This window comes from Ranitomeya variabilis, chromosome 4 (assembly GCF_051348905.1).
Source record: "Ranitomeya variabilis isolate aRanVar5 chromosome 4, aRanVar5.hap1, whole genome shotgun sequence".
Lineage (NCBI taxonomy): Eukaryota > Metazoa > Chordata > Amphibia > Anura > Dendrobatidae > Ranitomeya > Ranitomeya variabilis.
Window position 1 is genome coordinate 198,624,647 of NC_135235.1, and position 18,487 is coordinate 198,643,133.

The following is an 18,487-nucleotide window of genomic DNA, read 5'->3' on the forward strand; positions in this document are numbered from 1 at the left end:
CATGCTGGAACTCTGATTAGCAAAGTGAGGAAATTGGCTATTGCTGCTAGAACCCTTAATATTGATTCCATCTTGAAGAGACGAGTTGGAAAAGGGGCAATTGTGGATCAAGCCACTCGATGGGGCAGCACCTGTTCAATGATTGAGCGATTGCTTGAGCTGAAACCCTTCCTTGTAGATATGGCCAACCCTCAGGTAACACTACATGAAGGTCAATGGACACAGGTGGCTGAATTGAAGGAATTGCTTTATCACCCATTTACAGTGACTAAAAAGTTACAAGCTGAGGATTTAACTCCTGGCATTTTTATAAAAAGTGGAAGAACTTGCTGTTTTGCCTGTCCCAAAGAGGAGGTTTAATCGCAGATGGCATTGCTACTTCAATGAAACGGAGAGAAACACTGCAATTAGAAAATAAAATTCTGGGAGCTGTTTATGTGGACCCGAGTCATTGTTTATTGCTAGATGATCAACAGATTACTAAAGTAAAAGAAGCTCTGAGGTAGCAGTTAGGATGAGAGGGTTACAGGACGGCCAAGAGCAAGAGGACTCAGGTCCTGCCAGTGCTGTTGCTGCCATTTCTTCATCCTCATCAGATGAGTTTGATTTCGAAAAGCATTTGGACGACATGGAGCAGACAAAGCATTGCCGCAGGGAAAAAGATTCCACTCCCATAGAAAACAGATTGACCATATTTCAGAAACATTTTTCACTTGCTCTCAAAGAAGTAGAAGAGTTCAATAGTTCATCAAAACTGACTGTGCACGAGGCAATTCCTTTATACCCTGAAATTGTTAAGAGATGTGGTTACCGCTTTGCCACCAACCCAAGTTAGTGTAGAGAGGTTGTCCTCTATCCTTAAAATAATTAGGTCAAATGTGAGGTCATCTATAAAGGAGGATCTGATGGAGGCGATACTATTTCTCAGAACGAATTAATAGACTGCACAAATGCTATTCAGTATGTTTTTGTTGAAAACTTTTTACTTACTGCATAGTGTATAATAAATTTTAAATATGAAAGTTTTTTTGTTATAACGTTGTATTCCAATAAATATATTTTATGTTCTATCTAAATGGCTTAATTATTGTATCATAATAATGATTAAAAGCCTGATGCTACCATTTTACTACAGTAAATGTATCACTTAAACATGAGCCATGTAAGAGGGAGTCGGAGTCGTGGAGTTGGAGTCGAAGGTTTGGCTTACCGACTCCACAGCCCTGATTGTAATCCCAATGCTGTTTGGTGTCAGCTTGAAATAAGTAGTTGGACCCTACACTTGTGCAATGGGTACTGGGTTCCTCCTGGTGCAGGGCGATGCCCAGCCTCATGACCAGAACGTGTAGGCATTTCCATTGATGCCTACATAATTTCCATTGATGCCTACATTGCCTGGCCCCTATGTTCTCGAACCTAAGTTCACTTAAGCACCTCTGAGATGTGTATCATCCGATTGCCACAAAAAATTGCCACAGTCTGCAGGATCTCACAGATCCACACAGAATTGTCTGGCCCCTATGTTCTCGAACCTAAATTCACTTAAGAACCTCTGAGATGTGTATTATCCGATTGCCACAAAGAATTGTCACAGTCTGCAGGATCTCACAAATGGCCCTGATCCAGGTCTGAGAGGAGATGCCCAAGACACCATCTGCTGTCTCATTAGGATGATGCCCAGAAGTTGTCGGGAGTCCACATAGTCATGTGAAGGCCATACAAACCATTGAGTCACATTGTGTTCCTGAAGAATTTTCAAGTCGCTTCTTTTAATTACTTGATGTCTTTGGAAACCTGAAGCAGCTAAAAGATGCTCAAAAGGCTGAACATATAAAAATGAAGATGTTTGTTGCTTTGAGTGTTTAGCCAGTGCTTCTTCAGGCGGTTTTTGGAGCTGACTTCTCCTGAAAATGATGTGTGCAAGTATTATTCGGTCATGTTTTATTTCACATTGGTAATTCAATTTCAGATGGTCTTGCAAGACTAATAAATTATCAATAGATGTATGTACTCTTTAACCTGGTACTGACTACACGCCCTTCTTACTACCTGTTTTATTAAGACCGAGCCATTGACTTCAATGAGAAAAACTGCCTAAAATATGAAGCTCTGATCTGGATATGGTGTAACCCCAGGCAAATATGTATGGATTTACAAAAAAAATCAGCTTCTGGCAATGATTCTAAATATATATATATATACCGTATATATAATCCCAAGAAATTCATGGCTTGATGCGGGGAGCGGGAAACCAAAAGGCAACTCGTTTCGGACGTGGATTCACATGTGGTGGAATTTTATGCCTTGGACCAATCTGCTCCAAATTCTGCAAGTTTTGGTTAGGCCTCAGATTTGATCCCGGATCATCTTTTTAAAATGGCATGCTGTACCAGTTTTTGTTTTAGTTGAAACACATTTGTGTGTAGAAGGGACTGAAAACGTGCAGTTTGTAGAAATGAATACAACAACATTTTAGTTAATCTAACCTCTTGGCTTTGGCTTCATACGTTCACTTGAAGTGGCAGCGCTGTAAAGATTCTCTTTTTCTGTCTTTTTGCATGTAACCCATAGGTGTCACTGCTGCAATTTCTTTCATGGAAGAGGTCTGAGGTCTGCACGCAGCGTATTAGAACAGCTTCATATGTGACAGGTGGACATCTCTATCTGATACAAGAACCCATCTAAATAGACAGAGTAGAATAAGCGGGTCACACAAGTGAAAACTTTCAAAATTAACTTTTCAGGAGGACCTGTCAAAAGGATCCCATTTATGTTCCTGTTTTATTTTCGCTGCTCCCTTGATTGTTCTGTTTTTTTTTGTTTTTTTTAATGCACTATACTGTTCAAGACTTATGATGCCTTTTTATTTAATGCTAACTTGTTTATCAAGAGGGCGTTGCTTACAGGATCCATGTTCTTTTAGGCTGCTCGGCATTATTAACCCCTTTACTACTTTGGGTTTTTCTGCTTTTAACAGCAAAAGCACAAAAAGAGGATTCAAAGATCCTCCAAAAATAGAAAATACAGCAAAACAAGGCAGAGATGCTTACCTGCCTAGGCCACCAAACAAATGCACTCTCAGGATGCAGTGGACCCATGTGGTAGAAAAAACACAGGTGCAGCATAACCGATGAAGCAGCCACTCACAACCTACCAAATTAATGGAGGGGGTGGCTGCTTGGCACATTGCTGCACAGAAAAGACTTGTATGCGGCGCTGTTCACACAATGGAGATGCACAGCATCCAGGCAAGCCTAGTAGTGACAAACTTCTATTAGATCAGGCGGGCCTGCCCAGCGCTATCCAAATGCACCCCATGTGAACAGACACCACAGTTTACAAGACAAAAATGGGCCCAACTGCACCCTGGAAAAAAAGTGCAAAAAACACATAAAATGCTGTGCATCTCCATTGTGTGAACAGCGCCACATACAAGTCTTTTATATGCAGCAATGTGCCAAGCAGCCACCCCCTCCATTAATTTGGTAGGTTGTGAGTGGCTGCTTCATCGGTTATGCTGCACCTGTGTTTTTTCTACCACATGGGTCCACTGCATCCTGAGAGTGCATTTGTTTGGTGGCCTAGGCAGGTAAGCATCTCTGCCTTGTTTTTCTGCTTTTGCAGTTTTTTTTTTTGCTCCCCTTCTTCCCAGAACCATAACTTTCTGCTTTTTTATTTTTCCGTCAATATGGCCATGTGATGGATTGTTTTTTGAGGGCAAATTGTACTTTTGAATGACATCATTTGCTTTGCGGTGAAATTGCAAAAAAGTGCAATGTTGTTTGTTTTTTATCATGTTCACTAAATGTTAATACTGACCTGCCATTATGATTCTTCGGGTCATTACGAGTTCGTCGATACCTAACATGTCTGTTCTTTTTTTAAAAATTCAAAGTTTGTCGAAAAAAAGTGCCATTTTCCGAGGCCTGTAGCGAGGTGAGGGCTTATTTTTTGCACACCAAGCTGACGTTTTTGATACCATTTTGGGATAGATACAATGTTTTGATCGCCCGTTATAGCATTTTATTGTAATGTTGCGGCGACCAAGAATACACATATTTGGTATCACTGCATTCAGAATCACGTGATCGAAATATAAAAAGAATTAATCCGATCAGTAAATGTCGTAACGAGAGAAAAATCAAAACGCCAGAATTCCTTTTTATTTTTTTTATTCTTTTTTTGAATGGGGAAAAAGGGGGATGTTTGGAACTTTTTAATTTTTTTTAATTAATTTACGTTTTTTTAAACTTTTTACTTGCTTCTATATTCTATTTGAGAGACTTGAATCTGCATTCTTCTGATCACCTGTTCTACGCAAAGGAGGGCTGCAGGGCTCTGCTATGTGTAGCAAAAATGCTCATCTGATATGGGTGCTGGCCACAGGGCGGCGTTACTAGTAGTTTGACAATGATAACCACAGGGGTCTCCTTCAGACCCCGGGTGTTCATGCCAACCCATCAGAACCCGACCAACATGTGACGGGCGCTGATGGGCGGAGCTAATGAGGCCTATCTAATTTGCGTTGGTTAAATGCCGCTGTCAGAGATTGACAGCGACATTTAAAATGTTAACAGCTGCGGGGGGATTATGATTCCTCCTGCAGCTGTTATGGGCACATGTCAGCTGATCAGATCAGCTGTCATGTGCTGGAAAAGGTGCGTGCTCAGCGCCAGAGCTCACACCGATGAGAGGGAGGCAACCTATGATGTACCTATACGCCATAGGTTATAAAGGGTTAACCTGTGAGCCACACTCCATTGATAAAGATGTACACTAAATAAAAGGTCCATACCTCTGGAACTGTATGGCGGATAAAAAATCCAAACTGGAATATAATCAGGGGAACTTTGGGAATAAAATAAGAGAAACTTGAGAATTCCCCATAGGTGTTCGAATGGGGTCAGACATACTTTTGCCACTGAATCACTTTCATCCTGTTCTTCAGAAATGTAACAGATATGTATTTTGACTCATTGTCATTTGGAGAAGTGTATGTGGAGATTATGGAGTGATTGAACTATTTTCTTTCAGTATAGAGTAGTACATCTGTAAATTCATGATTCCATCAATGAGATGTAGCTCCCTGACTCCAGCATCACTCATGCAGCCCCACATAAAGATACTGCCAGCATGTTTCACTGTAGGAACTATGCATTTTTTCTAAATTCAGTTTCCTAAATGTATGATGCCTACAGTGAAATGTGGCAGTGTCCTTACGTGTGGCTCAATGACTGCTGCTGGTGTCAGAGAGCTACATTTCATTGATGGTATCATGATTGCAAAGATGTACTGCTCTGTATTGAAAGAGAAGATGCTAACATCACTGAATGCCCTTGGTAAATGTGCACTTTTCCCTTCATCCATGACTGCACACCTGAGAGGGAGCCGCACACCAAGGACAGGAAACCTACTGAAATAAAAGGGCTGCACCTCTCCCCTGCATCAGTTCGTTTCCTGTCCTTTATGGGAACCTTGTACTGGAATTGGTGGTTTAGATAGATTTCCTGTCCCTTCATGTTCACGTAGCTGGAAGAGTGGGCTATTTAACTTTGGGCCACTCTTCAGGGTACTGGAGGCACTGTTCACAGGTACAGTGGGGACTCTGATGTACATCCGGGTGGCAGAGATGGAGATGTGTTGCGTGTCTGTCTACTGCGCTGCCCTTACCCCTTCTGTACTCCCGCTCTCAGCCTCCACTGGGCAGCATGCTGCTTCAGCCAGAACTCGCTTCCAGTATGAGTGCGCTCTGCAGACAGTATGGGCGCAAGACAATTTGGGAATGCCCGAGTGACGTTCGATGCGGCGTCAGAAGAAAATGATGACGCCCTAGACATAAACGCCATCTGGGATGCTCAAGGGTATAGCGCATCCTGGGTTGGGGGGAGAGGGAGGAACCTAGGAGTAGCGCAATGGATCCCCCTTAAAAGGTGGGGGGGGGGCAATCCACAAAACAGCTTATGCTCAAGCTCCTCTGTCATGGAGGGCCATAGACAATAGCAGCAGCAACCACCATCAGCAGTGTGGACACAGTAATGGGGACAGCCGTCACAGCCAGAGGAGTGGAAGATCTTAGTACTCCTCGGTGTCCAGAAGAGATGTCATATGTATCCCTGAACAGCCTCTAAATCTAGTACCCTTAAAGTGACAGCAGGTGGTGAGTGATCTTCGTGAATGTCACCATTTTAATACGGTCTTGTTCTTTGTTTAAATCCCTATGAGCCTGGAAAAGCTAGAGCTAAGAAGAGGAATAGATTGTGCCCTATGTAAAATCCCACTAGCAGTGGACTGGCAGATGAACCTCTGTTCACTGATTGTTTTGTGAATGCAGTCTGAAGAGACCCCAGACTTTGCTGTATGCCTTAAAATCTATTATCAGGGCTGAGATGGAAGACTCCCTAAAAACTCTATTAAGAAAAGGGAAGAAAAGACCTAGGGAAGTATTTACTGATTCTGACGAGTCTCTAATATCTGAGGCAGAATATCATAGTGAATCCTCATCCTCCTTTAACAGTGACATGGTGGGCATACCCTGCTTTCAGGCGGAGGACACTGATAAGCTAGTCAAAGCCAATAGGTCGACAATGGGCCTAAAATAAGCACTAAAACATTAGGTCCCTGGAGGACGTGATGGTTGGAGGAGAGAAAAAAAGCGCACCTTTCCGGTTAATAATAAAATCCCGGCGCTCTTTATAAGTGGAAAAAAATGGAAAGGACCGGTGTCTTGCCCTCATCCTTGAGAAGGAGATATCCCTTTGAGGAAAAGGACTCAGAAATATGGGATAAAGTCCCTAGGATTGATGACACAGTAGCTAAATCATCAAAGAGGTCAGCCCTACCCTTTGAGGATTCCAGGGTGCTCAGGGATCCGTTAGATAAGAAAATGGATGGACATCTAAAGCACACCTGGGAGGCAACAGCAGGGGTTCTGAAGCCGGCGATTGCTGGAACCTGTATCGACCGCTCTCTAAAGGTACCTTCACACTAAGTGACTTTGCAACGATAACGATAGCGATCCGTGACGTTGCAGCGTCCTGGCTAGCGATATCGTGGTGTTTGACACGCAGCAGCGATCTGGATCCTGCTGTGATATCGCTGGTCGTTGCTGAAAGTTCAGAACTTTATTTGGTCGTCAGATCGGCGTGTATCGTTGTGTTTGACAGCAAAAGCAACGATGCCAGCGATGTTTTACAATGGTAACCAGGGTAAATATCGGGTTACTAAGCGCAGGGCCGCGCTTAGTAACCCGATATTTACCCTGGTTACCATTGTAAAAGTAAAAAAAACAAACAGTACATACTCACATTCCAGTGTGTGTCACACGTCCCCCGCCGTCCGCATCCCACACTGACTGTGAGTGCCGGCCGTCAAGTAAAAGCAGAGCACAGCGGTGACGTCACCACTGTGCTGTGCTTTACGGCCGGCACTGACACAGTCAGTGCGGGAAGCAGACGGCGAGGGACCTGACAGACACCGGAATGTAAGTATGTAGTGTTTTTTTTTTTTTACATTTACAATGGTAACCAGGGTAAACATCGGGTTACTAAGCGCGGCCCTGCGCTTAGTAACCCGATGTTTACCCTGGTTACCCGGGGACTTCGGCATCGTTGGAGAGCTATCTGTGTGACAGCTCCCCAGCGACCACACAACGACTTACCAACGATCACGGCCAGGTCGTATCGCTGGTCGTGATCGTTGGTAAATCGTTTAGTGTGAAGGTACCCTTAGGATTTGGCTGCAACAAATAGAGCAACAACTCAAGGACAAAACCCCAAGGGAGAAAATGCTAGCCAATGTGCCCCTGTTACACGGAGCTGCAGCTTTCCTGACGGACACATCCGCAGACTGCGGCTAGGGCTATCAAATACAGCAAGCCTTGTGGATTAAAGGCTGGGAGATTTGCAGTCCAAAAATAGACTATGCGCTATATTATGTGATGGCCAATTTTTATTAAGAAAAAATTAGACATCCTATAAAGGGCTGGTGACAAAAAAGAAGGGCTTTGCGGGATTCTCTAGTGACACGAGAAAGTCTTCCTTCGGAGGAAAAAAATTAAGAGGACATCCTACTGGGAAATAAGGAAGTGGGAGTTTAAAGGCAGAAAAAAGAGGCCTGATTTATGTTCGGTGGCCCTCTTCAACTTCCAAAAAGTCCTCTCAATGACGCCAGGCGAGCAGTAGGTAGAAGGCTTTTTCCCTCTTTATCCAGGCCTGGGAGAACATCTCTCCCAGTCACTGGGTTCTGAACATAGTAAAGGAAGGTCTGAGGATAGCATTTTCACCAAGATAATGATAATGACTGCCAAGATAATCAGAGATGACTGCCGACTTTTGCACTCCGAACATCGTTATTGTCCCTTACCTGGACGACTTCCTCATAGAGAGAAGATCGGAAGACCACTGCACATCATGGCTGAGAGATGTGAGAATCGTCCTAGAAGATCTTGGCTGTATGATGAACTCTCTCAAGTCAAGGCTAAGACCAGTAATGATACAGTCCTTGCTAGGCCTGGTTCTAAATTCTGAACTCCAGACCTGTCAGTTATACAAAAACAAAATAGACAAGATAATAAACCTGGCCTCAGCAGTGATAGACTTTCAGAGAATGACCCTAAGGAAGGCAATGTCCCTGTTAGGATCCCTGACATCCTGTATCCCAGCCTTAAGATCACCCAACTCCACATGAGACAGCTTCAGTGGGAAATTCTGGCTGTCTGAGACTGCTAAAAGAACATTTAGAAGGGAAGTTGGAACTTCCTTTGGAGGTCAGAAACTCCCTCTTCCGGTGCGCAGACAGAGTAAACTTAACATCAGGGGTCCAATGGGTAAGGCCGATAAACTACAAACTCGCAACTGATGTGAGCAACTCAGGTTGGGGGGGCACACCTGAGAAATCACACAATTCAGGGGACCTGGTCATCTTTCGAGAGAAATCAGCCATCGAAACTGAAAGAGCTGTGAGCTATGGAAAGAGCTCTAAGAGGTTTTCTTTCCTGCCTCCTTGGTTGCCACGTCCAGGTCATGTTGGACTATGGTGGCGTGTTTCAATCACAAGGAGGGAACAAGATCCCACTCCCTAATGATAGCAGCAAGCAAACTCTTCCAGCTGGCAGAACACTGTTTGTCCCTTACAGCACTGCATATAAAGGGGTAGAGAATACCAAGGCAAACTTACTGAGTTGCAAAAGGCTTAAACGGGGAATGGACTTTGAACTCTCTTTTCAGCAGATAGGTCTATTTCCGGCCACCCCCACACAAGAGCAATTTGCTGACAAGCAGAACAGAAAGGTAAAAAAGTTCAGTTCACTCAACCCAAGGGAAAATCCATACTCCGTAGAAGCCCTTCAGATCCCCTGGAATTTCAGGATTGTTTATGCCTTCCCTCCGATAGCAATTATTCAAAAACAGTCTTTAGAAAGATCAGGGAAGATCAGGTGAGGGTGATTCTGATTGCTCCATTCTGGCCGAAAAGACCATGGTTTTCCCTGTTAAGGGCAATGTCCATGTCAGAGCCATGGATCCTGTCAGACATCCCAGACTTTCTTACTCAAGGCCCAGTATTCCACATTGAAGTGAAGGGCTTCCATCCAGGAGCATGGAATTTGAAAGGGCAATACAGAGTCAGAAAGGTTTCTCACCAGGGTTAGTCTCCACCTTGTTAAAGAGTAGGAAACAACAAGGATTTATGGCAGGATGTGGAAAAAAATTCTAGAATTTTCAGGACAGCCTCTAGGGGATAAGTGTTGTGAATTTGGATTCTGGGCTCCCCCGGTGGCTACTGGTGGAATTGAACTTGTGACATCATCTTCCCTGTTCACCTGTTCTGATTAGATCTGGGTGTCGCTATATAACCTGGCTTCTCTGTTAGATGCTTGCCGGTCAACAATGTTATCAGAAGCCTCTCTGTGCTTGTTCCTGCTCCCAGACATCTACTAGATAAGTTGGACATTCGTCCATGTTTTGTTTTTGTATTTTGGTTCCAGTTCACAGCTGCAGTTTCGTTACTGTGTCTGGAAAGCTCTTGTTGATCAGGAATTGCCACTCTGGTATTATGAGTTAATGAGTCCTAAAGTAATTTCTGGATGTGTTTTGTTAGGGTTTTCTACTGACCATGAAAGTATGCTTTCTGTCTTCTGCTATCTAGAAAGCGGACCTCAAATTTGCTAAAACTATTTTCCTGCTGCGTTTGTTGTTTCATCTCATATCACCGCCAATATATGTGGGGGGCTTCTGTCTCCTTTTTGGGCATTTCTCTAGAGGTGAGTCAGGTCTTATATTTCCCTCTGCTAGCATTATTTAGTTCTCCGGCCGGCGCTGGGCATATAGGGATAAAAAGTAGGACATGCTACCTGGCTACTTCTAGATGATGCGGTAGGTTTAGTTCATGGTCAGTACAGTTACATCTTCCAAGAGCTTGTTCCTATTGAGGCTTATGCTAGTTCTCTGGCCATGGAGATCATGACAGTTTGACCGGCCCACTAAAGGGTTAAAATCCTTGGCTGAGAAAGGAGAGAAATAAGAAGTCTGCTGAAAATTTTTTTTTTTTTTTTTTTTTTTTTTTTTTTTTCTCTAGTAGTTAGTGTGCTCTTAATTGGATCACTTGCCAGTCTGTCTATGCTGCAGTCTTTCTTTTTTTTCTCTCTCCTTCTAATCTTTGAATGGCTCTATGTTCACCTGTCTATAATGGATCTACAGAGTGTAACTGCAGGTTTGAATAATCTCGCCACGAAAGTACAAAGTTTGCAAGATTTTATTATTCATGCTCCGGTATCAGAGCCGAGAATTCCTTTGCCGGAATTCTTCTCAGGGAATAGATCTAGCTTTCAGAATTTTAGAAATAATTGTAAGTTATTTTTGTCCCTGAAATCTCGTTCTGCTGGAGACCCTGCACAGCAGGTTGGGATTGTGATTTCCTTGCTCCGCGGCGACCCTCAAGATTGGGCTTTTGCATTGGCACCAGGGGATCCTGCGTTGCGCAATGTGGATGCGTTTTTTCTGGCCTTGGGGTTGCTTTATGAGGAACCTCATTTGGAACTTCAGGCAGAAAAAACTTTGATGTCCCTATCGCAGGGGCAAGATGAAGCTGAAATTTACTGCCAAAAATTCCGTAAATGGTCTGTGCTTACTCAGTGGAATGAGTGTGCCTTGGCGGCTACTTTCAGAGAGGGTCTTTCTGATGCCATTAAGGATGTTATGGTGGGGTTCCCTGTGCCTGCAAGTCTGAATGAGTCCATGACAATGGCCATTCAGATCGATAGGCGTCTGCGGGAGCGCAAACCAGTGCACCATCTGGCGGTGTCCACTGAGAAGACGCCAGAAAACATGCAGTGTGATAGAATTCTGTCCAGAAGCGAGCGGCAGAATTTTAGACGGAAAAATGGGTTGTGTTTCTATTGTGGGGATTCTACTCATGTTATATCAGCATGCTCTAAGCGTACTAAAAAGCTTGATAAATCCGTTCCCATTGGCACTTTACAGTCTAAATTTATTTTGTCTGTGACCCTGATTTGCTCTTTGTCATCTATTACTACGGACGCCTATATCGACTCTGGCGCCGCTTTGAGTCTTATGGATTGGTCCTTTGCCAATCGTTGTGGGTATGATTTAGAGCCTTTGGAGACTCTTATTCCTCTGAAGGGGATTGACTCCACCCCATTGGCTAATAATAAACCACAATACTGGACACAAGTGACTATGTGTATTAATCCGGATCACCAGGAGACTATTCGTTTTCTGGTGCTGTATAATCTACATGATGATTTGGTGCTGGGATTGCCATGGCTGCAGTCTCACAACCCAGTCCTTGACTGGAGAGCTATGTCTGTGTTGAGCTGGGGATGTAAGGGGACTCATGGGGACGTACCTTTGGTGTCCATTTCATCATCTATTCCCTCTGAAATCCCTGAGTTCCTGTCTGATTATCGTGACGTCTTTGAAGAACCCAAGCTGGGTTCATTACCTCCGCACCGGGAGTGCGATTGTGCTATAGATTTAATTCCGGGTAGTAAATACCCAAAGGGTCGTTTATTTAATCTGTCTGTGCCTGAACATACTGCTATGCGAGAATATATAAAGGAGTCCTTGGAAAAGGGACATATTCGTCCATCGTCATCTCCCTTAGGAGCCGGTTTTTTCTTTGTGTCAAAAAAAGACGGCTCTTTGAGACCATGTATTGATTATCGGCTTTTGAATAAAATCACGGTTAAATATCAATACCCATTGCCGTTGCTGACTGATTTGTTTGCTCGCATAAAGGGGGCCAAGTGGTTCTCTAAGATTGATCTCCGTGGGGCGTATAATTTGGTGCGGATCAGGCAGGGGGATGAGTGGAAAACCGCATTTAATACGCCCGAGGGCCACTTTGAGTATTTGGTGATGCCTTTTGGTCTTTCTAATGCCCCTTCAGTCTTCCAGTCCTTTATGCATGATATTTTCCGCCATTTTTTGGATAAATTTATGATAGTGTATCTGGATGATATTCTGATTTTTTCGGATGATTGGGACTCTCATGTCCGGCAAGTTAAGAGGGTTTTTCAGGTTTTGCGGTCTAATTCTCTGTGTGTCAAGGGTTCTAAGTGCGTTTTTGGGGTTCAGAGAATTTCCTTTTTGGGATATATTTTTTCTCCCTCTTCCATTGAGATGGATCCTGTCAAGGTTCAAGCTATTTGTGATTGGACGCAGCCCTCTTCTCTTAAAAGTCTTCAGAAATTTTTGGGCTTTGCCAACTTTTATCGTCGATTTATTTCTGGTTTTTCGGATGTCGTTAAGCCATTGACCGATTTGACTAGACAGGGTGCTGATGTTGCTAATTGGTCCCCTGATGCTGTGGAGGCCTTTCAGGAGCTTAAGCGCCGTTTTTCTTCTGCCCCTGTGTTGCGTCAGCCTGATGTGACTCTTCCTTTTCAGGTTGAGGTCGACGCTTCTGAGATCGGGGCTGGGGCAGTGTTGTCGCAGAAAAGTTCTGACTGCGCCGTGATGAGGCCTTGTGCCTTCTTTTCCCGTAAATTTTCGCCCGCTGAGCGGAATTATGATGTTGGGAATCGGGAGCTTTTGGCCATGAAGTGGGCGTTTGAGGAGTGGCGCCATTGGCTCGAGGGGGCCAGACATCAGGTGGTGGTATTGACTGACCACAAAAATTTGATCTATCTTGAGACCGCCAGGCGCCTGAATCCTAGACAGGCGCGCTGGTCATTATTTTTCTCTCGGTTTAATTTTGTGGTATCGTACCTACCGGGTTCTAAGAATGTTAAGGCGGATGCCCTTTCTAGGAGTTTTGAGCCTGATTCACCCGGCAACTCTGACCCCACAGGTATTCTTAAGGAGGGAGTTATCTTGTCAGCCGTTTCTCCAGACCTGCGGCGGGCCTTGCAGGAGTTTCAGGCGGATAGACCGGATCGTTGTCCGCCTGATAGGTTGTTTGTTCCTGATGATTGGACCAGTAGAGTCATCTCTGAGGTACATTCTTCTGCATTGGCAGGTCATCCTGGAATTTTTGGTACCAGGGATTTGGTGGCAAGATCCTTCTGGTGGCCTTCCCTGTCACGAGATGTGCGAGGCTTTGTGCAGTCTTGTGACGTTTGTGCTCGGGCCAAGCCTTGTTGTTCTCGGGCTAGTGGATTATTGTTGCCCTTGCCTATTCCTAAGAGGCCTTGGACACACATCTCGATGGATTTTATTTCAGATCTGCCTGTTTCTCAGAAGATGTCTGTCATCTGGGTGGTGTGTGACCGTTTTTCTAAGATGGTCCATTTGGTTCCCCTGCCCAAATTGCCTTCTTCTTCCGAGTTGGTGCCCCTGTTTTTTCAAAATGTTGTTCGTTTGCATGGTATTCCTGAGAATATCGTTTCTGACAGAGGAACCCAATTTGTGTCTAGATTTTGGCGGGCATTCTGTGCTAGGATGGGCATAGATTTGTCTTTTTCGTCTGCTTTTCACCCTCAGACTAATGGCCAGACCGAGCGGACTAATCAGACCCTGGAGACATATCTGAGGTGTTTTGTGTCTGCTGACCAGGATGATTGGGTTGCTTTTTTGCCATTGGCGGAGTTCGCCCTCAATAATCGGGCCAGCTCTGCCACTTTGGTGTCCCCGTTTTTCTGTAATTCGGGGTTCCACCCTCGATTTTCCTCCGGTCAGATGGAATCCTCGGATTGTCCTGGAGTGGATGCGGTGGTGGAGAGATTGCATCATATCTGGGGGCAGGTGATGGACAATTTAAAGTTGTCCCAGGAGAAGACTCAGCTTTTTGCCAACCGTCACCGTCGTGTTGGTCCTCGGCTTTGTGTTGGAGATTTGGTGTGGTTGTCTTCTCGTTTTGTCCCTATGAGGGTCTCATCTCCTAAGTTTAAGCCTCGGTTCATCGGTCCGTATAAAATATTGGAGATTCTTAACCCTGTTTCCTTCCGTTTGGACCTCCCTGCATCCTTTTCTATTCATAACGTTTTTCATCGGTCGTTATTGCGCAGGTATGAGGCACCGGTTGTGCCTTCCGTTGAGCCTCCTGCTCCGGTGTTGGTTGAGGGTGAGTTGGAGTACGTTGTGGAAAAAATCCTAGACTCCCGTGTTTCCAGACGGAGACTCCAGTATCTGGTCAAGTGGAAGGGATACGGCCAGGAGGATAATTCTTGGGTCACTGCATCTGATGTTCATGCCTCTGATCTGGTTCGTGCCTTTCATAGGGCCCATCCTGATCGCCCTGGTGGTTCTGGTGAGGGTTCGGTGCCCCCTCCTTGAGGGGGGGGTACTGTTGTGAATTTGGATTCTGGGCTCCCCCGGTGGCTACTGGTGGAATTGAACTTGTGACATCATCTTCCCTGTTCACCTGTTCTGATTAGATCTGGGTGTCGCTATATAACCTGGCTTCTCTGTTAGATGCTTGCCGGTCAACAATGTTATCAGAAGCCTCTCTGTGCTTGTTCCTGCTCCCAGACATCTACTAGATAAGTTGGACATTCGTCCATGTTTTGTTTTTGTATTTTGGTTCCAGTTCACAGCTGCAGTTTCGTTACTGTGTCTGGAAAGCTCTTGTTGATCAGGAATTGCCACTCTGGTATTATGAGTTAATGCCAGAGTCCTAAAGTAATTTCTGGATGTGTTTTGTTAGGGTTTTCTACTGACCATGAAAGTATGCTTTCTGTCTTCTGCTATCTAGAAAGCGGACCTCAAATTTGCTAAAACTATTTTCCTGCTGCGTTTGTTGTTTCATCTCATATCACCGCCAATATATGTGGGGGGCTTCTGTCTCCTTTTTGGGCATTTCTCTAGAGGTGAGTCAGGTCTTATATTTCCCTCTGCTAGCATTATTTAGTTCTCCGGCCGGCGCTGGGCATATAGGGATAAAAAGTAGGACATGCTACCTGGCTACTTCTAGATGATGCGGTAGGTTTAGTTCATGGTCAGTACAGTTACATCTTCCAAGAGCTTGTTCCTATTGAGGCTTATGCTAGTTCTCTGGCCATGGAGATCATGACAGATAAGGCTCTAGTGGTTCCCATTCTAGAATTCCTGCAATCTGGGTTTGAGCTAGGATTATCGACTAGTACCGTCAAGGTTCAGGTTTCAGCCTTAAGCGGGTTATACAATTGTAATCCCGCGGCCAATAAGTGAGTGTCACGATTCATAAAATCCTGTGGTAGGCCCAGGCCAGTCACAATCCCAAGAGTTTCCCCTTGGGATCTAAATCTGGTACTAGAGACATTAACTAAATACTCATTTGAACCCCTAAAGCAGTTGTCTGCTAAGTTCCTTATGCTTAAAACCATTATATTGGTGGCACTGATATCGGCCTGCAAGGTGAGCGATATACAGGCCCTGTCCATATGCCCTAACTATACACAGACTGTATGAGAAAAGGGTTATACTAAGACCTGACCTGGCCTACCTTCCTAAGGTAGCCTTAAAGTTCTACATGAGCCAAGAAATTATTATGCTCTCCTTTTTCTCCTTATGTAATAATCCTAGGAATCCAGGGGAGGAAAGATTCCATAGGTTAGGAAAGTTAATGGAGGAAAGCCCAGTCCCTGTTCATAGTTTTTCAGGGTAGCAGAAAGGGATACTGGGTATCCAAAGGTACCATTGTGAGGTGGATCAGGAAGGCCATTAGTTTGTCCTACTCTGCTCTGGCTCCGGAAGGCATCAAGGCTCACTTTATCAGAGCTATGGCAACTTCCTGGGCGGAGGTATCAATTGATCAAATTTGTAAGGCTGCTATCTTGTCTTCACTCTCTACCTCCTTTAGACACTATTGACTAGATCTAACCTCCTATGCTAACTAGACCTTTGGTAGAAAGGTGCTGAAAGTGGTGGTCCCTCTATAAGGTGTTTCAATTCTCCAGAAATCTCTCAGGTGTGCTGTCATGGGTGAAGGGAAATCACCAAGGTTATTTACTGGTAGCCGTTTTTCCAGAACCCATGACAACACCCATATAGTCCCCCCCCCCCTTTCTCACTACATGGGTGATATGCGTGATGTGGTGTCGGTTATGTATATAATTTCTTATGGATGTCCTCTCATGCTCTGTAACCCAACTGATGCGGGGGAGAGGTGCTGACCTTTTATTTCAGTAGGTTTCCTGTCCTTAGGCGGATCCCGCTCTCAGATGTGCTGTCATGGGTTCTGGAAAAAGCAGCTACTGGTAAGTAGCCTTGGTGTTTTCCAATGACCCAAAATACACATCTGTTACAGTTTTGAAGAACAGGGTGAAAGTGATTCAGTGGCCAAAGTGTGTCTCTTGATCTGAACCCAACTGAAACACCGATGGGGCATTCTGAAGAGACAAGTTGTAATTTTTCTCTGCTCAAGCTCTTAAAGAGGTCGTTCTTCAAGAATGGAAACAGATAGATGTTGTAATATATTTCCTACTTGGTCTGTATTACTTGCTCATCTTTAATTTTCACTATCTTATCTTGGGGTGACATTTTTAAACCTTGGAACCAATTACAGGTTTTCCTTAAAGTAATGGTTTAAACTCACAATATATCAGATCCAACATAATAGTCGTTACTGTACAAATAAAAGGCGTATTCTACTAAAACAAATTACCTCCCCAATGTATGGCTGAGAAGGGTTAGATGAAGACCTAGATATCATCTGAGGTTTGCCCTGATAATTGTCTACTACTTGCTGGTACAACAGGACTACGTGCCAAGGGTTTCATTTTCTCACATCTTGCTCAATAGCTGCTTGATAAACATTGGCCAAAGAATTTGTCTATACTCTGTTACTAAGCCGATTGTCAATTTCCTCATTTTTCTCCACAAAAACCTTTTCAGGAAACAGACGTGGTGAGCGGTTAAGACACTCATCTCTTCCCAGCATTAGTGTTGCCTCATCCTGCATGGCACATTGCAGATACCAAAGGACATGATCCCTTAATACCACATATATTGCCGCCACGTACACAGACTAATATACTTTGCCTTGAAATGTCCTGCATGTCCGATTTTGGACTGCTGATCCAACTAGCTTCTAATGGTATGGACATGAAAACGTATATGTTTTAGGCGTATTTAAAAGTACTGTTATCAAGAAGCAAAAAAAGGCTAAAAAGCCAAGAAAAGACGACCAAAATAGTCCATATACATATAAAAATGAAAATTCTTTATTATAGAAAATAAACAAGACAGACAGCCATCAGGTTACAGAATGGTATGCAATATAAAAGTAACCATAATACAAGGGTACAAAAAGAACGAGTGTGCGCATATGACGGAACCACTCAACACTAAATAGTTAGTATATAATTAACTCCCCATCAAAATAAGACAGTAGAGAAGACGGTGCATACGTATATACCTATATACTATTACAAAATAGATGAAAATTGAATCAAAAAGGCTTCCCACAGGGATAAGAATGAGAGAGTTACGTTTAGCTAGAAATAAATAGCAAGTGCAATTAGAGCTATACCTTATGGGGAGCAGGACCGGTGTAGGGGTTCCTGAGATGTGCGCACACACCCCAACGCACGTTTCGGATGATCTCCTTCCTCTCTCATTCTTATCCCTGTTGGAAGAATTTTCATTTTTATATGTATATGGACTATTTTGGTCGTCTTTTCTTGGCTTTTTAGCCTTTTTTTGCTTCTTGTTGTCTGTAGCGACCAGTCCACACTGATTAGTCCACTTTTTCAGCTGGCTGGGCATTATGGCTGACAACTAATACGTCTATTATTTTATTGGTTATACATTTCTATGTGCCATGCTGATTGTTTTTGCAAGTATATTCCTTGGTTAAAAGTACTGTTATGCAGACATTTCAATGCATCTCCCTTTGTGAATAACGGAGAGAAAAAAACCAAATGTCTTTCAATGTTTTGTTGGGGACCAAAAAATGCGCTCAACTACATTTTTTGCACGTCCAAAAAAATATAATATGGCCAATATGATAGAATGTAGTCAAAGGAGCATTTTTTTTATGACTTGCACATGTTAGTCTATAGGTACTTTGGATTGCAGGGATTATTTTTTTGCAATTTAGGTGTGGACAT

General features: G+C 43.8%; 1 long non-coding RNA gene across 1 annotated transcript in view; it reads right to left on the reverse strand.

Moving 5' to 3' along the window:
* Positions 1-2,500: 2,500 nt before the first annotated feature.
* The window catches only part of LOC143768588 (uncharacterized), a 32,662-nt gene continuing 16,675 nt past the window's right edge, over positions 2,501-18,487 (reverse strand). The window contains exon 3 of the long non-coding RNA XR_013213956.1: positions 2,501-2,681. This is a non-coding gene — a long non-coding RNA (uncharacterized LOC143768588). The remainder of the gene's footprint in view (positions 2,682-18,487) is intronic.